At 42.8% G+C, this 22,404-nt stretch overlaps 1 protein-coding gene across 1 annotated transcript in view; it reads left to right on the top strand.

Annotated features, from left to right (window-relative positions):
- Positions 1-22,404, top strand: part of prex2 (phosphatidylinositol-3,4,5-trisphosphate-dependent Rac exchange factor 2) — a 317,978-nt gene that overhangs the window by 286,454 nt on the left and 9,120 nt on the right. The window lies entirely within an intron of this gene.

The raw sequence follows: 22,404 nt of genomic DNA, 5'->3' as shown, positions 1-22,404 counted from the left end.
TCTCTCCTCTCTCTCCTCTCTCTCCTCTCTCTATCTCTCTCTCCTCATCTCTCACTCTCTCACTCTCTCTTCTATATATATATATATATAGAGAGAGAGAGAGAGAGTGAGAGATATATATCTCCTTCTCACATGCACACAAGCACAGTATCTCTCTCTCCTCGCTCGCTTCTCCTCTCTCTCTCTCTCTCTCTCTCCTCTCTCTCTCTCTCTCTCTCTCTCTCTCTCTCTCTCTCACTCTCTCTCTCTCTCTCTCTCTCTCTTCTCTCTCTCATCTCTCTCTCCTCTCTCTCTCATCTCTCTCTCTCTCTCTCTACTCTCTCTCTCTCTCTCTCACTCTCTCTCTCTCTCTCGTCTCTCTCTCTCTCTCTCTCTCTCTCTCTCTCTCTATATCTATCTATCTATCTCTCTCCTTCTCACATGCACACAAGCACAGCATCTCTCTCTCTCTCTCTCTCTCTCTCTCTCTCTCTCTCTCTCTCTCTCTCTCATCTCTCTCTCTCTCTCTCTCTCTATATATAATATATATATATATATATATATATATATATATATATATATCTCCTTCGCGCATGCACACAAGCACAGTATCTCTCTCCCTCTCTCTCTCTCTCTCTCTCTCATCCTCTCTCTCTCTCTCATCTCTCTCTCTCTCTCTCCTCTCTCTCTCTCTCTCTCTCTCTCTCTCTCCTCTCTCTCTCTCTCTAACGGTATAGACTGGCACGAAGGCAGGCCCGTAAAGGGGTCCGTGGGCTGGAGCCACATAAAACGGACGGGGAATAAATCACCTTTTCCTCTCTTGACACCAGCACTGTGAGTTAACGGTCCTCCACCCGCCCCGCATGGTCCTGCTCTTCCTCCGCGGTGGAGGACATATTTAATGATGAAGTGATGGTATGAAGTTGTGCAACTGAGGACTCGAGGAGACGGTCGATCCCGCTCTGCGTGATACAGATTGGCGGTATATTAATATTATAATAATGATAAAGCTCCAAATTAAAGCTCCAATAAGGGATTTGTTTTGAACATATCTACAGTATATGGGGTATATATTCACACACATTTTAATCTGCAGATGATCTGATTTAACCTGTAGATGAGATTATAGTTCTGTTTCTACTCCAGTGTGGCCCGTCATGGTGTGGCTGGGTAGTGTAGAGGTCTAAGCACTCACCTACCGCCACAGAGATCAGGGGGAGATTTCCGCTAGTTACGCTTCTCCCAGTGAAACTCCTAGTTGTCGGGTGAAAAGAAGCAGCTGGCTGTGTATCGGAGGAGGCATGTGATGGCTGAAATAAGAAAAGCCTCCATTGCTATTTCTCATATTTGGCCCATTTGTTTACCTTTGGATCACGGATTGGGCCTTTAATGGAGCAGCTCACCCAGCCGTTGCTCACCAGCTCTCCATGGTAACGTGTTAATGAGTGAAACGGACAGTTCCATCTCCACACTGAAAGACCCTTTGGATCAATAGGGTGCAGCTTGTTATTGCAGGACGGTCACCGTGTACCCTCTCTGAGGAGTTATTCACATGGTCTGTGTGTGTGTGCGCGTGTGTGTGTGTGTGTGTGTGTGTGTGTGTGTGTGTGTGTGTGCGCGCGTGTGTGTGTGTGCGTTTGTGTGTGTTTGTTTGTGTGTGTGTGTGTATGTGCATTTGTGTGTGTGTATGTGCGTGTGCTACGTCAACTCTCATTTTACACACGCCACTTACTACGGCTAGAGTAGACAGAACATGGCTTCTACTACAGAATACAGTGACTCACTCTAACGCTGTGTGTGTGTGTGTGTGTGTGTGTGTGTGTGTGTGTGTGTGTGTGTGTGTGTGTGTGTGTGTGTTTGCTTACTGAGAACAATATTTCGACGCCAACTGAATTGATTAATTAGCATGGAGACAGATTCAGATTCAGAGTTTTATTGTTTGCCACATGGAAGTAATATAAATCATACCGTTTTCATACAAAAACATAAATCCAGTGCTATACCATGGGCAAAAAGAGCAGGAAGAAAAATGCATCTTATAATTACCTGCCCCCAGACAGAGGTGAGGCAGGAGAGAATGCGATGATAATGACAACGTGCCCAAGAGGAGGAAAGCGTGCACGATGTGGAGATGCCGTTCTCTAATTGTGTTTCTTGACTGGCAGAGATGTGCCACGTGTTTTACTCAGGCCAGGACGCTACCGTTGAAGAATGCTCTTCATTAGGGTTTTCTATTATCTCTCAGTCTCCACATGCAAAAAAAGGAATTTGGTCTCAAATGAGACTTTCAGTCTCAAATGAAAGTCCTAGTCTATTATATAATAATATAATATATAAACTGTTTTTTTTTTTTTTTTTTGAAGAAGTCTATATTCATCATGCAGTGACACACACAATGCGATGGGAGGCACACACAGGAACACACACACATGCGATGGGCGGCACACACAGGAACACACACATGCGATGGGCGGCACACACAGGAACACACACACATGCGATGGGCGGCACACACAGGAACACACACACATGCGATGGGAGGCACACACAGCAACACACATGCAATTTCGCCGATGAAATTGAGTCTCTGCACTTGACAAATCCCGTCGTCCTTTTCCCCAAGGGCAGCCGGGAGCAGATAGGGGCAGCGGCGTGGGGCCAATCCAAGTGCTCCTGTCCGCCTTCATCAGGGACACCACAGTGTTAGCGATCTGTTCTGCATGTTTTTCCATTGGGTTTATATTCTGGAGGGGAAACCCTTGCGAGCGTGTGGAGAACATGCAAACTCCACACAGAAAGGCCCGGGAGATACCCCACTTGGGTACCTGGCAACACGGAAACCATGTCCCCAAGCGGGAATTGAACCCTAGACCTTCTAGCTGTGAGGCGACAGTGTTAACCACTACACCACCGTGCCGCAAATTGTTATTGGCCTTGTGTTTACGAGGATGCTGCCAGCTTAGGTGTAACGGCTGACTAGTTTGGCAGGTAGCGAACAGTCTTCCCAGTAGATTTGGGCGATGTGCTCCATTTTCAGATCGTCCTATTGTCGATTGACAATAGCCGATTATGCTATCGCCAATATTTATTCTCCTTTGTTTCACTCTCTCTCTCCCTCCATCCATCTCTGTTTTCTCATGTGGACTGGGTTGACTAATACATCTGTTGTCAGATTGTTTTTTTTTACCCACTTTTTCTCCTCCTGTTTTTCTCAGATTTTTCTCCCATCCCAATTTTAGTTGTTATGCCAATTCCCCCCTCCCCTTCCTGGTCGTTGCTCGCATGTGCCCCCCACTGGTCGGTCTAGGGAGTCCTGAAGTCTATCAGATGCTTCCTCCGTCACATAGGAGACAGCCAGCAACCTCTTTTCACCTGCCAGCGCGGACTCTCATTGGTGAAGTGTAACACGTGGGAGGTCACACTACCTTCACCATATCCCTTCTTTGCTGTGCAGGCGCCCTGACCGACCTGTAGGAGTTGCTGTTTACAACGACCAGAATACCACCCCACCGGCTTCCCTCCCGCTGACTCTGCCAATTGAGCCAGTATGACGGCCGGCCAAGCCGGAGGCAGCGCTGACAGCCGGATTCGATACCGGTGTCTCTTGCGTTGGTGACGCGCTTAGACCGCTGCGCCACCCAGCCGCCCCTGTTGTCAGATTGTTGAATTTTCTATTGTAGCACAACAAATACTTGTTTGTGTGATTTCTTTTACATTTAAAATTTTTTGAATGATCTTTTTCCTCCTTCTTTTTCCGTTTTTCTCCCCTCCCGATGTTAGTCGTTATGCCAATTCCCAATCCCCTTCCTGGTCGTTGTGCACCTACCCCCTACCGTCGGTCTGGGAGGGCGGAGACTATCACATGCTTCCTCCGACACATGTGTACCCAGCCCACCACTTCTTTTCACCTGGCAGCGCGGACTCTCACTGAGAGAGTGTAACGTGTGGAAGGTCACACTACCTCTCTTAGATCCTTCCCTCGCTGTGCAGGCGCCCTGGCCCCTGACCGAACTGTAGGAGTCGCTGTCCACAACGACCAGGACCCACCCACCGGCTTCCCTCCCGCTGACTCTGCCAATCGAGCCAGTATGACGGCCGGCTTGTCCGCTGCGCCACCCAGCCGCCCTTTGTTTGCGTGATTTGACTGGACTGTCAAAACTTTTCTAGAGAGACTTGGGCTGGAGGAGGTGAGAGAGATAGTGTGGTAGAGAGACATCCACTGCAACAGCATTAGATATACTTGGGCTGGAGGAGGTGAGAGAGATAGTGTGGTAGAGAGACATCCACTGCAGCAACACTAGAGAGACTTGGGCTGGAGGAGGTGAGAGTGATACTGTAGTGTGGTAGAGAGACATCCACTGCAACAACATTAGAGCGACCGGTGGAATGGAACTCGGCACAATCAAAGTCCAAAACAGTTAAACATAATAAAAATAGAACAGGTCTACAGTATATGCTTTTATGGCATTATAAATGCTCTAGTATTTTATCTAAAATTACGTATATTGACATTTTCATGGTGGCGACACTAAGTCCCATTAAGGAGAATATAGCCTGACGTTAATTAAGGCACAGAGGAAGGTGTAATAGTAGACTATCCAAGAGAGAGAGGGGGGAGAGAGATAGTGATAGAGAGGGGGGAGACAAAGAGAGGAGAGAGAGTGATAGATGAGGGAAAAAGAGAGAGGGGGTAGATGAGAAGAGAGAGATGAATAGAGAGAGGGAGAGTAAAAAAATATATACAGAGAGAGGGAGAGACAGTAGAGATATAGAAAGAGAGAGATTTGTCATGTAGTGTTGATCACACACACACACACACACACACACACACACACACACACACACACACACACACACACACACACACACACACTCACACACACTCACACACTCACACACACACACACACACACACACACACACACACACAACCTATGAACTCACGCAGCTCCAGTCTGCAGTTCCCTGTGCTCAGCATCAAGCAGGGAGGAGAAACGGAGACAACAGACATAGACTACAGCGATAACAAGGCACCTGAATATTAATTAACATAAACTTTAATTTGATCCCATCACGTTCGACACAATGCCTATTAAATGGCACAGATATCTGCTTAAATGCCATGTCAATTGTTTGAGCGCAAACGACCAAAGAAATTGTGGCAATTGCTGATCGCTCTGAACAGGGCCGGACCTTGGTCTTGCACTTCTCTTTCTTTGTTATGCTATGCAAAGACTAGGTGATAAGTGCCGGGTTCTTGGCGCACGGCGCGACAGTAGAGTGAAAGTTGTGAACGCATTTTGGTGCCCTAGGCAAGATTCACCCCTGGCCCCCCCCCCCAAATAAATGTTATGTTAGATACTTTTTTGAAATGTCAAAATATTGGTTGCAGATATAGAAGGTGTAACTGAGGGGTACAATTCCCTGACTGTATTGAGAGTATGGTATCATTAAACCACTACTTAGTTATGTACTTTAATTACTGGCCATACAGTACACGGTATATATGGTGAACACCCACACAATAATACGGCTTAACAAAGAAAGTCATATTTAGAAGTATTTATTATCAGAGCAGCAACAGTAGGTTACAATATTGAGAATTATGAATTGCGCTTATATGGCGAAGAACACTTAAGTAGGTCAAGAGCGTAAGTCCATGAGCATATTAAGAGGGGTATAATTAATACCACCTGTAGCATAAGAATTATATAAGGCACACTCGTAGTCAGCTGGAGATACTAAGGGGGGTTCCCTCCGGTTGTAAGCCAGCAGGGGAGAGGAATGGTCGGATGCAAAGTCTGGGTCAACAAGGAATAAATAAGCTCCAGCTACGGGAGGCGGTACATATACTCCCCTCGATCGGCAGACAAAAGCAGCAGCTATAATCCAGTATGCGCGACAGCATGGATGAAAGCCAGCCAGCCTCTTCCTAGAGACGGGCTCGAGTGATGCTCCTCACGGGTAGATCCCACACAGCAGTGGGGTAGACGGTTCTCTGCTCCAGCAGCCACAGTACCAAAAGCAATATAATCCAGCCGGAAAAGGCTCTGCATTCGCCGGTGTAGATTCTCCTGTGCACGGTACTTCACATTTAACTAGGTCGAACTTGACGTTATTTCACTAAGCTCTGACACTTTTACTATCCTATTCGCACGCGGTTCTAAGTGCTCTATTTAGACGCAAGGTTGCTCACTTCACTTGGTCGTTGACTCGTGGTGAAGGCTTTAACGTTTGATAAGACGATACGTTACTTTGAACGAATGATGAACTGAATGAACTGAACTTTGAACGAAGTGCTGCTGTTTCCACCTGCGCCGTATTTATACGTAAGGTGAATTATCTAGTGCCAACCTCAGTTCTGTCTCGTATTACTGCGCAAACCTGGACATGTTGAGACAAGCCTTGGCGGTGGCTTTGAACTCGCCATTGGGGGTATGGTCGTTGGCGCCTAGGGGTCGCTGTCCAATAGGAGAACGAATATTATGGTCTGGCCTGTACCTAGGTAAAGGGATATTCCGTGTATATGTACAAAGAATATACAAGGGATATCAGACGATATACAAATATTATACAATATATCTCAAGTAATAAATATATATATTCGGTTTAATCTGACCCTTTGTAACAGAAGGGTAAGGTAAGACCGGTAAGGTCGAAACGTTGCATCTACTGCCTGTTTTGTTTATTAAAATCACCCTGGAACTACAAGTGAGTTGCGAGCCCCGCTTTGTTCTTAGATATAGAAGGGGGCACAACAATGTCTGCCCAGCAAAAAAAATAAACAATAGTAATAGTTTCTACAGTCTTGGTGGCGATAGGCAACCGCCTATGTCACCTATAGGAAGCTCCGCCCCTGGCTCTGAAGGTCCATCAGCACATCCCTACTGTACTTCCTACTGTAGCTGTACAACTGAAAATACAGCACATGGAGACGTTTACAATTACATTGTTAACATATAACCAAAACATGATGCAACAGAAATGGAAAGAATACATCCCGCTACCAGCAAAAACACAGACTGCACAAATGTCATACAGCTAGCAAATCCACCATGTGATTGATTAGCTTGGTGCCTTTGAACAATTAGCTGGTTTAAATGTTTAGATAAGCATTTAAAAACGAGCTATTCTTTTTTTCTATTTGGGTTATTTTTTGTATTTTTTATTTTTACGTTTATTTTGTTTGTTATTTTAGGTTTGTAAGAGATTTTGTTTATGTATGATATTGTGAGAAAGTGGCAGGACTAGATAAGCATTTGCTTCCTTCCGCTCCTTCTCGAACTCATTTGTTTATCATTTAATGAATAATGTAAGTTTAGTTTATCGTTTTTATTGTGTTTTTATAAGGTTGATTGTTTGAGCTAAACTCAACTCAACTCAACAAAAAAACTAGCTAAATAACACACAAAAATTAAACCAAAGGAATGTTCTTACATGCATAATATTTGCTGAGGCTTAGCTGGAAGAGATGGTGATCCAGTGTGCTCACAGGACTAAACTTAAACCCAAATAGGTATACATAAAACCGCCACTAGGTGGATATAATGTCCACCAGCAGTGGGCAGCACAGCTTTTGTAATGGACCTGTCTCAAAACCCTGCCCCTTTTCTTGATCCTCCAATCACAACTGTCGCTTACCTCGGACAAACTTGGTTTGTCCGAGGTAAGCGACAGTTGTGATTGGAGGATCAAGAAAAGGGGCAGGGTTTGAGACAGGTCAATTCCACTTCCCATGGGCACGTGGCACGCATTAGCCTTCCAGAGCCATCGGTTTTGAAAGACAACTCGTTCTTCTATTTCATTATAAATATCTTTATCAGGATAATGAGTTAAGCAGTTTTGTCCACGTAGATGGATTATTTATTAGTGGGAATATCCACACTAGCTAACATATTTTGCCACAAAGTTCAGCAACCGGAAATAAAAACATGACGACATAAGTGGGCAGGGATGAACGAGCACTGCTGCTTGCTTCAAATGTAGACAGCATTTGAAAACACATCTTTTTAACTTGGCTTTGGTATATTCCTTTTGTTTTAATCCTTTTATTTAACTCTATTTTTTCTACTTATTTTATTGCTTGTGATATGCAATTTGTCTACCGAGGCATGCATTTTATTAGTAATTTGTAAATAAAAAATGTTGTGTTGTCAAAGCACTCTGGGCTGCTTTCTATTGCATGCAGGGTGCTTTATAAATAAAGTTTATTATTATTATTATTATTATTATTATTATTATTATTATTATTATTATTATTATTATTATTATTATTATTATTATTATTATTATTATTATTATTATTGTTGCCACTAAGCTCATCTTTCTGAGAGGCTGTGAATTTGTCACACAAGTTAGTCAGATCCGGGTTCCTTATTCACCCAGCCGCTCATACTGTATGTGGGAGTACTGATCTAGAGTCTGCTTGAGTCTGTTCACTTTTAATGCGGTCATGTAGACAAATGTACTAACCCCAGATCATCACTCCTAACTCTGGGATGCTTTGTGAATAATAAGAGGCCCTGACCCTCTGCTTGGCTACATTGCACATATATTGTACTTACTAATCAAGAATGCAGTACCATACAGTACCATACAGTACCCCTCTTTTGCTTTTGTGCCAGGCAGACACTCTGACCTGGCTGCTGCTATGACCTCACTGGCACCCTTCCCCCTGAACTATGAATCACTAAAGACACTTTTTAACTGCTGCTGTGACCCATTGTCACCTCCATATTTAATATTGTAAACACTGTGAATCGGAACGTGCAATGTTACTCACTGTGCCTTGTATATATCTTATACCCTTTTAAAAAAAGGTCTATTTTTACCTTATTCTTTAGCACTCGCTTGTATTTAAATTGTAAAACATTTTTGTTAAGTATTGTGGGATTTTGTGTGAAGGGCGGACTAGCAAAGTAAGATTTTCATTGTACGGCAAACTGTCTGTTTAACTGTGCACATGACAATAAACAATCTTGAATCTTGGTACAATACTCATTGGTTATCAAGCTGTACATTCAGCAGACATGTTGAAAAGTATGTTTCCCATGTTTCCCCCCTTTTTGCATTAGGCCACTCCCATTTCCACCCCCCCGTTCAGCCTATTGATGCATGAACACACACACACACACACACACACACACACACACACACACACACACACACACACACACACACACACACACACACACACACACACACACACACACACACACACACATACATACATAGACACACTTTCACATACGCACTGGTCGCACCTCTGACCTCTCTGAAGAAATGCATATATATAAATATATATACATGAGGAAACTATGTGTAACTGAGGGATATGTGGAAATACACATTTAATTTGCCTTGTGAAAACTGACAAGTACATTTTCTGATCCAACAGCTGTACCCTGAGTGTCACCCTGGAGCAGGCCATCCTATTGGCTCGTAACCATGGCCTGCCCCCCCGCTGCATCATGCAGGCCACTGATGTCATGAGGAAACAGGTATTGAGACAATACATGCATGCAAGCACACACAAACACACATACTGCATGCATGAGTGCGCATGCACATTCCCCCCCCAAAGTCACTAGCCACTCAGCATTTTCACCAGCCAAAAATCTCACACACACACACACACACACACACACACACACACACACACACACACACACACACACACACACACACACACACACACACACATACACACACACACACACACACACACACACACACACACTGCACTGCGTTTCGAGAGAGAGAGAGAGAGAGAGAGAGAGAGAGAGAGAGAGAGAGAGAGAGAGACTCATTGGCACTGCGTTCAGAGAGAGAGAGAGACTCTTCACTACGACTCTACCCGCCAAGGTGGCTGGTAAGAGTGACAGAGTTACTGCATTGCATTTGGCGGTTGTTAATGTCGAGCCCTGCACACAACAACTGTTGAAAGGCCCAAACACCCAGGTTTGGTTTACTAATACAGAATGTGTTTTCCATCATCTGGGAGGACAGGTATTTTGTCATCAACCACAAGCAACAGTTGTTCTAATTTCTCCCCTCCTCCAGGTTGTTATATATATATTTATAAAATGGGTAGCTCAAATCAAAACGGGGATTCCTAGTTAACCCCAGTACGGTCGCAGCTGCTCAATCTCCGAAACTATTGGAGCAAATGTCCAAACAGTGGTTATTTGGATGAACTGACTTCATATTTGGAATCTAAATGGGTAAATATTCGGCTGAAAAAATATTAAAACTGTATAATAATGGTCCTAGGGTTGTACGTTAAAATAGCAGGTAAATATTCTGCATATATGACATACTATGAATAAAAGAATGCCAGCTAGTTGTTAGTGTGTAATATGTTGCATAGCAACCACCTTGCAGTGCAGGCAGCCAGGAGGGCCAATTTTATTTTTAACATTATTATTTACTAATACAAATACATTTATTCTCATTTTGGGACCCAGGTTCTTTGAAACATATTACTACTGTTGTCATGTGACCCAGACTCATTGAAAAAACATTTAATTTAATTTTTCATTTCATTTTTATTTATTCGTACATGGAATTATTATTACAGTCCAACAGTACATATTAATATGATCCACTAAATTCCATGGCCGAAAGGAACAGGAAGAAGACAATTCTTATTTGTACCTGCCCCTACACACATACACACACTGATAGACTCATTGCAATGTTTACCAAACCAAACAGAATGTACATACTTATTTTGCAGAAATGGAAACATCAACACAATTAAATTAACATAAATAAATACATTTTGTGTATCTATCAGTTAAATTGCATATTTAAGTTCCATAGTTTGATACCTATAACTGAGGTGCACCTTTGTTTTAAGGTGGTTCGTGCAAATTGGTGCTTAAAATTGAATTTCCTTCTGCTGTCATCTGGACAGGGAACAAACAACCTCTGTATATTTGCTGGTAATACTCTGCATTTTGCTCTAAACTAAACTAATAAAGTCTGTATCTCAGCTAACTCTTTAAGTTTCAATAGTCTGGATTTAATCAATAATTCATAAACATATTACTACTGTTATTATGTGACCCAGGCTCATTGAAACATATTACTACTGTTATTATGTGGGAACCCACCCAGGCTCGTTGAAACATATTACTACTGTTATTATGTGGGAACCCACCCAGGCTCGTTGAAACATATTACTACTGTTATTATGTGGGAACCCACCCAGGCTCGTTGAAACATATTACTACTGTTATTATGTGGGAACCCACCCAGGCTCGTTGAAACATATTACTACTGTTATTATGTGGGAACCCACCCAGGCTTGTTGAAACATATTACTACTGTTATTATGTGGGAACCCACCCAGGCTCGTTGAAACATATTACTACTGTTATTATGTGGGAACCCACCCAGGCTTGTTGAAACATATTACTACTGTTATTATGTGGGAACCCACCCAGGCTCGTTGAAACATATTACTACTGTTATTATGTGGGAACCCACCCAGGCTCGTTGAAACATATTACTACTGTTATTATGTGGGAACCCACCCAGGCTCGTTGAAACATATTACTACTGTTATTATGTGGGAACCCACCCAGGCTCGTTGAAACATATTACTACTGTTATTATGTGGGAACCCACCCAGGCTCGTTGAAACATATTACTACTGTTATTATGTGGGAACCCACCCAGGCTCGTTGAAACATATTACTACTGTTATTATGTGGGAACCCACCCAGGCTCGTTGAAACATATTACTACTGTTATTATGTGGGGACCCACCCAGGCTCGTTGAAACATATTACTACTGTTATTATGTGGGGACCCACCCAGGCTCGTTGAAACATATTACTACTGTTATTATGTGGGGACCCTTGCTCATTGAAACATATTACTACTGTTATTATGTGGGGACCCTTGCTCATTGGAACATATTACTACTGTTATTATGTGGGGACCCTTGCTCATTGGAACATATTACTACTGTTATTATGTGGGGACCCTTGCTCATTGGAACATATTACTACTGTTGCCATGGGACCCAGAGTCATTGAAACGTATCACAAACATAAAAAAACATAACTACTGTCATGTCACGTGGGGACCCACCAGAAGAAGGCCTGCGACCTATCTTCCCCTCGCGAGTCCAGGCTGTAGAGAGATCAGTCATTCAGTCATTGTCTGTGCATGTGTCTATGTGTGTGTGCGCACGCGCGCGTGTGTGAGTGCGTACGTTGACTAAGCCACGTCCGAGTCCTTGGTCCCAGACATTAGCTGATGAATGTGAATGGTCCTACACCTCTATTATATATATATATATATATATATATATATATATATATATATATATATATATATATATATATATATATATATATATATATATATATATATATATATATATATATATATATATATATTATATATATAAAATGAATATATAAATATTCACAGGCTCGTTCACCAGAGGTCACACGGTGCAGTGTGCAGCCCTATAGGACCCATCCATCATCACCACACGCCACGGCTCAGCCAGCCTGGAGTGCATTGGAACTGGGCCCAAGCCTGGCTTGATTAGGCAACTTCAGCCTGATATACCAATATTTGAAGTGGATAATATAATAATAATAATAATAATAATAATAATAATAATAATAATAATAATAATAATAATAATAATAATAATAATAATAATAATAATAATAATAATAATAATAATAATAATAATAATAATAATAAAGAGATCACCACACACTAGGAACACTGTCTCAAAAGAGATTGCTTAACCTTTCACTAACACACTACCAAAAGGGTTAACCCTTTCACGGTGACAATAGAGAAGGTTAACCCTTTCACTGCCACGCGGCGACAGGTTAACCCTTTCACAACCACACTACATGAGGTTAACCCTTTCACTACCACACTACAGACACGTTATCATTAGCAGAGTTTATTAATGCTGTTTCAGCTTATTAATGGATGGACATTTAAACAATGTGATGCTAGGAAATGCTGGTAAAATGCTAAACTTGTAACTGGTTACATTTACATTTGCTACAACTCTGGCATCTAATGGTAAGTGGTATTGTTCGTCAAACAATGTTGAACTTGGGGGCTACAATCGGAGTGCTGCATTTATATAACGCTTTTATCCAAAGCGCTTTACAATTGGTTCCTCACATTTTACCCATAGTAAGTGGTAAATGGTAAATGGTAAATGGCTGCATTTATATAGCGCTTTTATCCAAAGCGCTTTACAATTGGTTCCTCACATTTTACCCATTCACTCACACATTCACACACTGATGGCAGAGGCAACCATGCAAGGTGCCAACCTGCTCATCGGGAGCAGTTAGGGGTTAAGTGTCTTGCTCAAGGACACTTGGACAAGCTGCCAGAGGAGCGGGCATCGAACCGGGAACCTCCGGATTACCAGATGATTGCTCTACCTCCTGAGCCACTGTCGCCCCCAGTAGTAGTAGTAGTATAGACATATTAGAATAGTAGTTATTGTAGTAGTATAGGCATAGTACATAGTAGTATAGACATAGTAGCAAAGTACATAATAGTACTTTGTAAGATTTTTTTTTCTTTCAGATGTTGATTGAAAAAGTGTGCTTTTAGTTGACAGCAGAAAATTGGGCAGGTTTCAACTATCCTGACTGTAGTGGGACGTTTGTTCCACCATCGTGGAACGCAAATACTGTAGGAGTGGGTGTCAGGCGGCCAGAAGATGCAGAGAGTAGGGGTCTTGAGGGTGGTTGAACTCACCCCTCTGGTAGAAATACTGCCCTTTTGGTGAAATCAAGAGTGCACTTTTGATTTGGCTGAGTTCTTGGTACATCTTGTCTTTCACGCTGGCAAGCGCAGGAGGACTGAGGCCTCACCCCAAGAGGAGGCTCCTTACTAGTGTGAAGGACCCCTGTCGCATTGATGCTATCTCAGGGACGGGAAGGAACCCAGACATGGAACTCCCTGGCTACTTCCGTCACCAGCACCAGGAAAATAAGCTGGCAACAAGGGACTCTACGAAACCATGATAAGACACGCTCAACCATACAAAAAGTTATATGAATTCCTAAATACCACAGGTATTTAACCCTTTGTGGTGTGGCAGTGAAAGGGTTAACCTTCTGTATTGTCGCAGTGAAACGGTTAACCCTTTGGTAGTGTGGTAGTGAAAGGTTAAAGCAACTTCACGTCACAAAGTCAAACTCATTCATGAGCAGCTCCATTATGGCAGTTGGGGGGGGGGTTTCAGTGCACTTCAACGGTAGGTACTGAGGGGGGGAGGGGGGGGGGGGGGGGGTGATTGAACCACAAGTGCACTTTTCTAACCTTTTTAGGCGACCGTTCCCTCTAAACATAATCATAACATGGCATCTCTGTCTGGAGCCAGGACGATGGATGGCTGTGATAGCTATCGGATAATTGCTAATGCTCTCCCACAGTATCCCAGCATGCTCTGGGACAGACAGCCAGCTGACTGACAGCACTGTTCTTACAGGGAGATAAAACAAAACGTCCACTATCTGTCAGAGTCCTGCCACCTTCAGACGTTTTCTGATGACTCTGCGATAGTGGGTTGTATTAAGGACGGTGATGAGGAGGAATACCGGGCACAGTGGTAGTGGACTTCGTCACATGGTGCGATAAAAAACACCTGCGGCTAAATGTGATGAAGACCAGGGAACTGGTTGTGGGTCTGGGGAGGAGGAAGGGTGCACCCGTGACCCCCGTTTCCATCAGGGGAGTCGATGTGGACACGGTTGAGGATTACAAAATGTTGCCTCGGTGTACACGTCGACAATAAATTGAACGGGTCAAAGAAGGGCCAGAGCCGACTCTACTTCCTCAGAAGGCTGAGATCCTTCAACGTCTATACAAGGATGTTGAGGATGTTCTACGAGTCGGTGGTGGTGGGCGCCTTCTTGTACGCTGTGACCTGCTGGGGCAGCGGACTGAGAGCGGGGGACGCAAACAGGCTGGATAAGCTGCTCAGGAAGGCCAGTAGCGTGGTTGGGGTGGAGTTGGACTCTCTAGCGGTGGTGACGGAGAGGAGGAGCCTTGCTAAGCTCCATGCCATCAGGGACAACCCCTCCCACCCACTACACACAGACTTGGCTGACAGAAGGAACACGTTCAGTGCTAGACTAAGACTCCCGAGATGTAGCACTGAACGGCACAGGAAGTCCTTCATTCCGACAGCCATCAGACTTTACAACGCATCACTGTGCCTCTCTGCATCAATGAGCACAGGGTGACAGTACTATCTTCCCTCATTTATCAACGTTGCGTACGCACAGATATGTGCGTAACCCGTGCGTACGATCATTTCTAAGCAAAGTGTGGGACTTATCAATTTTAACTTGTGCTTGACTTTGTGCGTATATCTACGCACAGCTCGGAGCATGCGTAGCTGACGCCCGGTGGTAGAATATGATTACAACGCGGAAATAAGCTTGTTATTATTTTGCGCACAGACCGCAGAAACACGGGAACGTTTTGATTAATAAAAGGCTTTGCCATAACGTTAAACGAAACAAGTGGAACCCCGAAGGTGTAAGCAGAATACAAGTCATATGAACACGCACAATATAGTGTTCTTCCCCCTTCCTACTGTATAAGAAAGAATAAAAGACGCATTGCAACGAGAACAGAGGTTATTTGTTGAGTTTATGTGTATACAAAACCCTTGCAATAAATGTGTCTTCAATGAATGAAAAGCATACATGCTCTGGATACAGAGCATATATCGTGTGGGTGATATGACTTGTATTCTGCTTACAGAATTCCACGTATTTAGTTTTACAATGTCAAAGCCTTTTAATATAAATCAAAACGTTCCCGTATTTCTGCAATCTATGCGCAAAATAATAACGAGTTGAGTTCTAACAAAGAACGTATTACATGCTGGGTAGGCTGATAGAGTAAACTATGATATGAATATGATATGATATAAAGGTATACTGGTCCGTCCGCGAGGATAGCGAGGAGTCGGATAGCCATTAAATGCCATTTGAGAATATAGGCTATTAATGCAAACCGACGGCCTATAGCCTATACATATTATTTAATGTTTTCATAAGCGTAAAGATACAACAGCTAGATTAATGATCAAGTTAGTTTACTGTATGCAGGCTTCGCAGGGCTGTGTGTTATTATATATGCGCAAGTTACTGTTGCATAATGTAGGCTATGGCTGCTATTATGTAATTCATATAGGCTACCTAATACCGACAACAAAATAGATTGTATGCCTCTAGTACAAATCATATTATACCCGGTAGCCAATCGAACAAAATGAATAAAGGCATTCATATTCCAGCATGGTTATAATGACACACCAACGCCAAACAGTGGTTAACGAACGGTCTTTATTAGTATTTTGAGCTGTCCAGGCAGAATTAAAGGGAATTAAAGGGAGTCTTTGATATCTGACATCACCATGTACAAGTCCACCAGCCTTTTATTTATCCCATAACACGGGTTGTGTCTTCTTGGTTCCGTGAACAATCTCGCTCGTGGAGTTTCTCATAGTTTGCTCGGGTCAGTCCATTACTTCCCATCCCATGGGGGGTGTTTCATGACCATATATGGATAATCATGCACGAGCATTGACGGTAGAACAAAGAGGTATTTATCAACACGGAGTGTGCATACGACCTGTGTACGCACGTGTGATGAATCCCGATTTTTCTGTGCGTACACACATTCTAAATTCTGTGCTTAAGAACAAAGATAGAACACTTTCTAAGAATTGTTGATAAATGAGGACCCTTTTACTTTTAAACCCAACATAGCACAATTCAACACTTACTTTATAGTTCTATATAATTTTACTGTATATTTTATATTAGAATTTGACATGGGAAATGTATATCCCGGACCGTATTTAATTCTTAGGCTTATTTTAATTCTTATTCGTGATTTTTGGTTTTGTCTACCTAAATGTTTACTGTTTACTGTGAGTGAGTTGTAGTGCCAAATTTCCCCCGGGATGAATAAAGTATTTCTATTCTATTCTATAAATGAGTTTGTGAACTCTAAAAGAGGTGGGCACAATGGTGATGACCTGCAGTGTTCTTTTATCAGACAGCTTAAAGATCCATAACTCGTTTATTCTGGACTGTTCATCTCATGATTTTCAGCTTCAGATGTATCATTTGAAGTGTTTCAGGTCACCCTCTCTGAGCACAGCCAGCTCTTAGTGGGCTGAGGGGGCGTGGCCTTCTGGTCACTAGACTGACACCTCGTCTCATCCTCTTGAGTTTTCTCACTCAGCTAGATGTGTCTGAAATGGTTTGATTTTGTTGATATCCAGGGGGATAGAGATCAAGATGGCTTTAGTTATCACTTTCACAACAAAAACAACCGTTCTAACATTTTGTGTAATGTTATATTGACATACCTTCTGAAAAACAAGATTTTCATCCTACTGTATCTTTAAATTAGATACAGTCGGCTGAGTTGTCCCCCCCCCCCCCCCATACACACACACACACACACCCATACACCCCGCGTTGTCGTATTTATGCCGACTCTGTGCATGGGCAGCAGTATAAAGAAAAATCACTGATGTGAAGACATGGCCCTGACTAGGCACAATCCAACACACACACACACACACACACACACACACACACACACACACACACACACACACACACACACACACACACACACACACACACACACACCAAAGTCCTTACTCTCTCACTTTGAGAACCTCACAAATACACAAAAACATGCACGCTTGCTTACATAGACAGACAAACAAACAACAAACAAGTAAACACAAAGCCAGACAGATAGATGTGTAGATGTACAGTATAGTTCACATTACAGACAGACAGACAGACAGACAGACAGACAGACAGACAGACAGACAGACAGACAGACAGACAGACAGACAGATGTGTAGATGTACAGTATAGTTCACAACAGACAGACAGACAGATGTGTAGATGTACAGTATAGTTCACAACAGACAGACAGACAGATGTGTAGATGTACAGTATAGTTCACAACAGACAGACATACAGACAGATGTGTAGATGTACAGTATAGTTCACAACAGACAGACAGATGTGTAGATGTACAGTATAGTTCACATTACAGACAGACAGATGTGTAGATGTACAGTATGTTTCACAACAGACAGACAGATGTGTAGATGTACAGTATGGTTCACAACAGACAGACAGATGTGTAGATGTATAGTTCACAACAGACAGACAGATGTGTAGACGTACAGTATAGTTCACAACAGACAGACAGATGTGTAGATGTACAGTATGGTTCACAACAGACAGACAGATGTGTAGATGTATAGTTCACAACAGACAGACAGATGTGTAGACGTACAGTATAGTTCACAACAGACAGACAGATGTGTAGATGTACAGTATGGTTCACAACAGACAGACAGATGTGTAGATGTATAGTTCACAACAGACAGACAGATGTGTAGACGTACAGTATAGTTCACAACAGACAGACAGATGTGTAGATGTACAGTATGGTTCACAACAGACAGACAGATGTGTAGATGTACAGTATAGTTCACAACAGACAGACAGATGTGTAGATGTATAGTTCACAACAGACAGACAGATGTGTAGATGTACAGTATAGTTCACAACAGACAGACAGATATACTGTAGATGTACAGTATAGTTCACAGCAGCTGTAGTTTATGTACTAGCAGTGCCTTTATGGAGCGCGGTATGACATTTGCTTAACCACCCACAATATTCCTAGATGCTGCTGTGGTTTGTCACATTGTGGAGGATTCCTTTAATAAACATAAACAAACATAAACATTCACACGTCTGTTCCACACAGGTCACTCTGACCTGATATAAAAAAAAACATTATTAACCAAAACAGTCACACAAGTCATTGATTCTGTCCGTCCAACAGTCTCCCTGAAAGGCCATGGCAGAGACATCAACCTGGAGAGATTTACAGCTGTGCTATAGGGAGGTGTAGTCTGACGTCACTTTAGTTTCCCCGCGCGGTCCACCCCCGTATAGGGATTTATCATTGGGAAAATGTGTTATCGGCTATATTGTAATAATTCTGCCTCATGAACTTTGGACGAGCTTTCCATTATTTTTTTGCACAAAATGTGTTCCCTTCTATCACTAACATTATTGTTTAAGCATTTTTGGTTGAAATAAAATGATAGGTAATTGTTTTACGATTAATTGCAAATTGTTTCACGTTGAGCTATAGATTGTGGATGAATACACACAGGAAGGTACACCATGCCAATGTGCATGCTTTATTTGTTTTAAACTAGACGATTTAGAAATGTGTCCATTGGAAATACATTGCGATTTCAAACGAGGTGGACTGGTCAGAAACAACAATGGCGTGACCAATACACCTCCCTGTTGAATTCAGCAAGGCCTCCCATTAGTCCTCAGTACCTCCTGGTAGAATGTTCAATATGCTGTTATTATAACAAATGCGATTCCAGATGGTAAGCTGAGTTTTGGCTAATATTGCCATGCAGCTAAATATAGTTGCAGCAAATAAAAACAGAATCACTGGAGGTGTGGAGAAGTCCCTGCTCTCTCCCTCTGGATGACGGCGTAACGATGTCGATGAGTCAGTGTGTCGACAAAGAAAGGCTAAAAGATAGCTCCCCCTTTACCACGTGCAGGAGACAAAAAAAAACCTGTCTTTTACTTTTACTTACTTTGCTACTAGGTCTATATTATGTCTGGGTCCCTTTCCCGTCCCTGAGATAGCATCAATGTGACCGGTGTCCTTCACGCTAGTAAGGAGCCTCCTCTTGGGGTGAGGCCTCAGTCCTCCTGCGCTTGCCAGCGTGAAAGACAAGATGTGCCAAATCAAAAGTGCACTCTTGATTTCACCAAAAGGGCAGTATTTCTACCAGGGGGTGAGTTCAACCACCCTCAAGACCCCTACTCTCTGCATCTTCTGGTCGTCTGACACCCACTCCTATTTGCGTTCCACGATGGTGGAACAAACGTTCCACTACAGTCAGGATAGTTGAAACCCGCCCAATTGTTTCCGCCGTCAACTAAAAACACACTTTTTCAATCAATATCTGAAAAATTATAATTCTTACTGTCTTTTACTATTATGTACTTTGCTACTATGTCTATACTACCATCTACTATGCCTATACTACTACAATAACTACTATGCTAATATGTCTATACTACTACTGTATGCACTCAGATTGTAGCCCCCAAGTTCAACATTGTTTGACGAACAATACCACTTACCCTTAGCTGCCAGAGTTGTAGCAAATGTAAAAGGTACCAGTTACACAAGTTTAGTATTTACCAGCAGTTTAACCACCTTCAAGACCCCTCTGTGCTCTGCATCTTCTGGACACCTGAGACCCACTACTATTCTGGTTCCTGGGGGAACTTGCAAGTCGCTTTGGATAAAATGAGTCGGCTAAATGTAAATTGCATTGCAGGGTAAAGGTTAGGGTTCATGTATCCAGTAAGGTTAAAGTTAGGGTTAAGGTAAGAGTTAGGTTTATACTAGCGCTGTCAATAGATTAAAAAAAAATTACCAATTAATCTCACAATTTTCTGTAATTAATCTAGATTAAAAATAGCATTTTTCTACTTAAGACCAAAGCTTGTAACAGATATTTACTTGAGTAAAACCATGGAATTAATGTAAAATCATCACAAATAAGTATATTTAGATTCAAAGACTATTTTAATAGCTTTCTTTGAATACAGTTTCTCTCCTGTGAAATACAAATGTTCAACAAAACCATCAACATTGACTCAGCTAGACCTCGAAAAGCGAAAGTTCAGAACGTTGAAGATGTTTCACTCCATAGATTAATCTAGATTAAGTAAGGGATAATGTATGGCTACGAGGTCATTGTCGCAAAATAATTGACCGACACAGAGTTTAAAATACCGAGGCGCCGCGCCGAGGTGTTTTAAACGTAGTGAAGGTCAATTATTTTGCGACAATGACCGAGTAGGCTATACATTATCCCGCTTATTACATGGCTAACTTACTAACAATATACCTAATTCATTTGACAAATCGCAGTTGTTCTGTGGCTCTGTCAGCCCAAATAAAGTGATTATTATTATCGCGGGCAGCCTCTGGCTCCGCTGTCAGTGCAGCGCTATACATTATCCCGCTTATTACATGGCTAACTTACTAACAATATACCTAATTCATTTGACAAATCGCAGTTGTTCTGTGGCTCTGTCAGCCCAAATAAAGTGATTATTATTATCGCGGGCAGCCTCTGTGTTCTGGCTCCGCTGTGTTCTCCGCTCGTCGCTCCGCCCCCTGTCATCGCCGGCACGGCAGTGTCTAATTGCACTGAAACAGTGTGTCAGTGGGCTTGATTGCGAACAGCTGCGCTCTGCGGTCATTATTGAAAAATCTGCGGTCATTATTGAAAAATAATGACCGCAGTCGGGGGGCTATTGACCAATCACAAGCAAGCATTTCGGCGAATGTGAAAACGCCATGTAATAATTTATTTGAATGCTTTAAATTAATCTCCAAAGTTAAAGCATCAATTTTGACAGCCCTAGTTTATACACAACCATAACCCCCCCCCCCCCAGTCGCAACGGCGTGAAAATAGGGTCCTGATGTTTGTAGTTTAATTGACAAGGTCCCTGGTGACTCTCTCATTGGTCCCTGGTGACTCTCTCATTGGTCCCTGGTGACTCTCTCATTGGTCCCTGGTGACTCTCTCATTGGTCCCTGGTGACTCTTTCATTGGTCCCTGGTGACTCTCTCATTGGTCCCTGGTGACTCTCTCATTGGTCCCTGGTGACTCTTTCATTGGTCCCTGGTGACTCTCTCATTGGTCCCTGGTGACTCTCTCATTGGTCCCTGGTGACTCTCTCATTGGTCCCTGGTGACTCTCTCATTGGTCCCTGGTGACTCTCTCATTGGTCCCTGGTGACTCTTTCATTGGTCCCTGGTGACTCTCTCATTGGTCCCTGGTGACTCTCTCATTGGTCCCTGGTGACTCTCTCATTGGTCCCTGGTGACTCTCTCATTGGTCCCTGGTGCAGACCAGGCTGCAGAAACAAATTAGTGGGGGGGCATAAAATGTTCTCGGGGGGGGCACAATGGTTTTTCAACACAGGTTCCCTTTTATACGTTTCAGCTGGGACAGCGGCGCTGTGGCTTGCTTGGCTAAACAAACTAAACAGCAGAGAGGCAATTGAAAAATCTAATTTCTCTCTATCTTAAGAACATTCACTTATACAAAAACAGACTGAACGGATATATATAACAGACCTGCTGGGGCAGCGGACTGAGAGCAGGGGACACAAACAGGCTGGATAAGATGGTCAGGAAGGCCAGTAGCGTGGTTGGGGTGGAGCTGGACTCTAGCTAGGGTGGCGGAGAGGAGGAACCTTGCTAAGCAACCCCTCCCACCCACTAT

This window comes from Notolepis coatsorum, assembly GCF_963971535.1.
Source record: "Notolepis coatsorum genome assembly, chromosome: 12".
Lineage (NCBI taxonomy): Eukaryota > Metazoa > Chordata > Actinopteri > Aulopiformes > Paralepididae > Notolepis > Notolepis coatsorum.
Note: the sequence above shows the minus strand (reverse complement) of the source record. Positions and strands in the feature narration are given on the sequence as shown.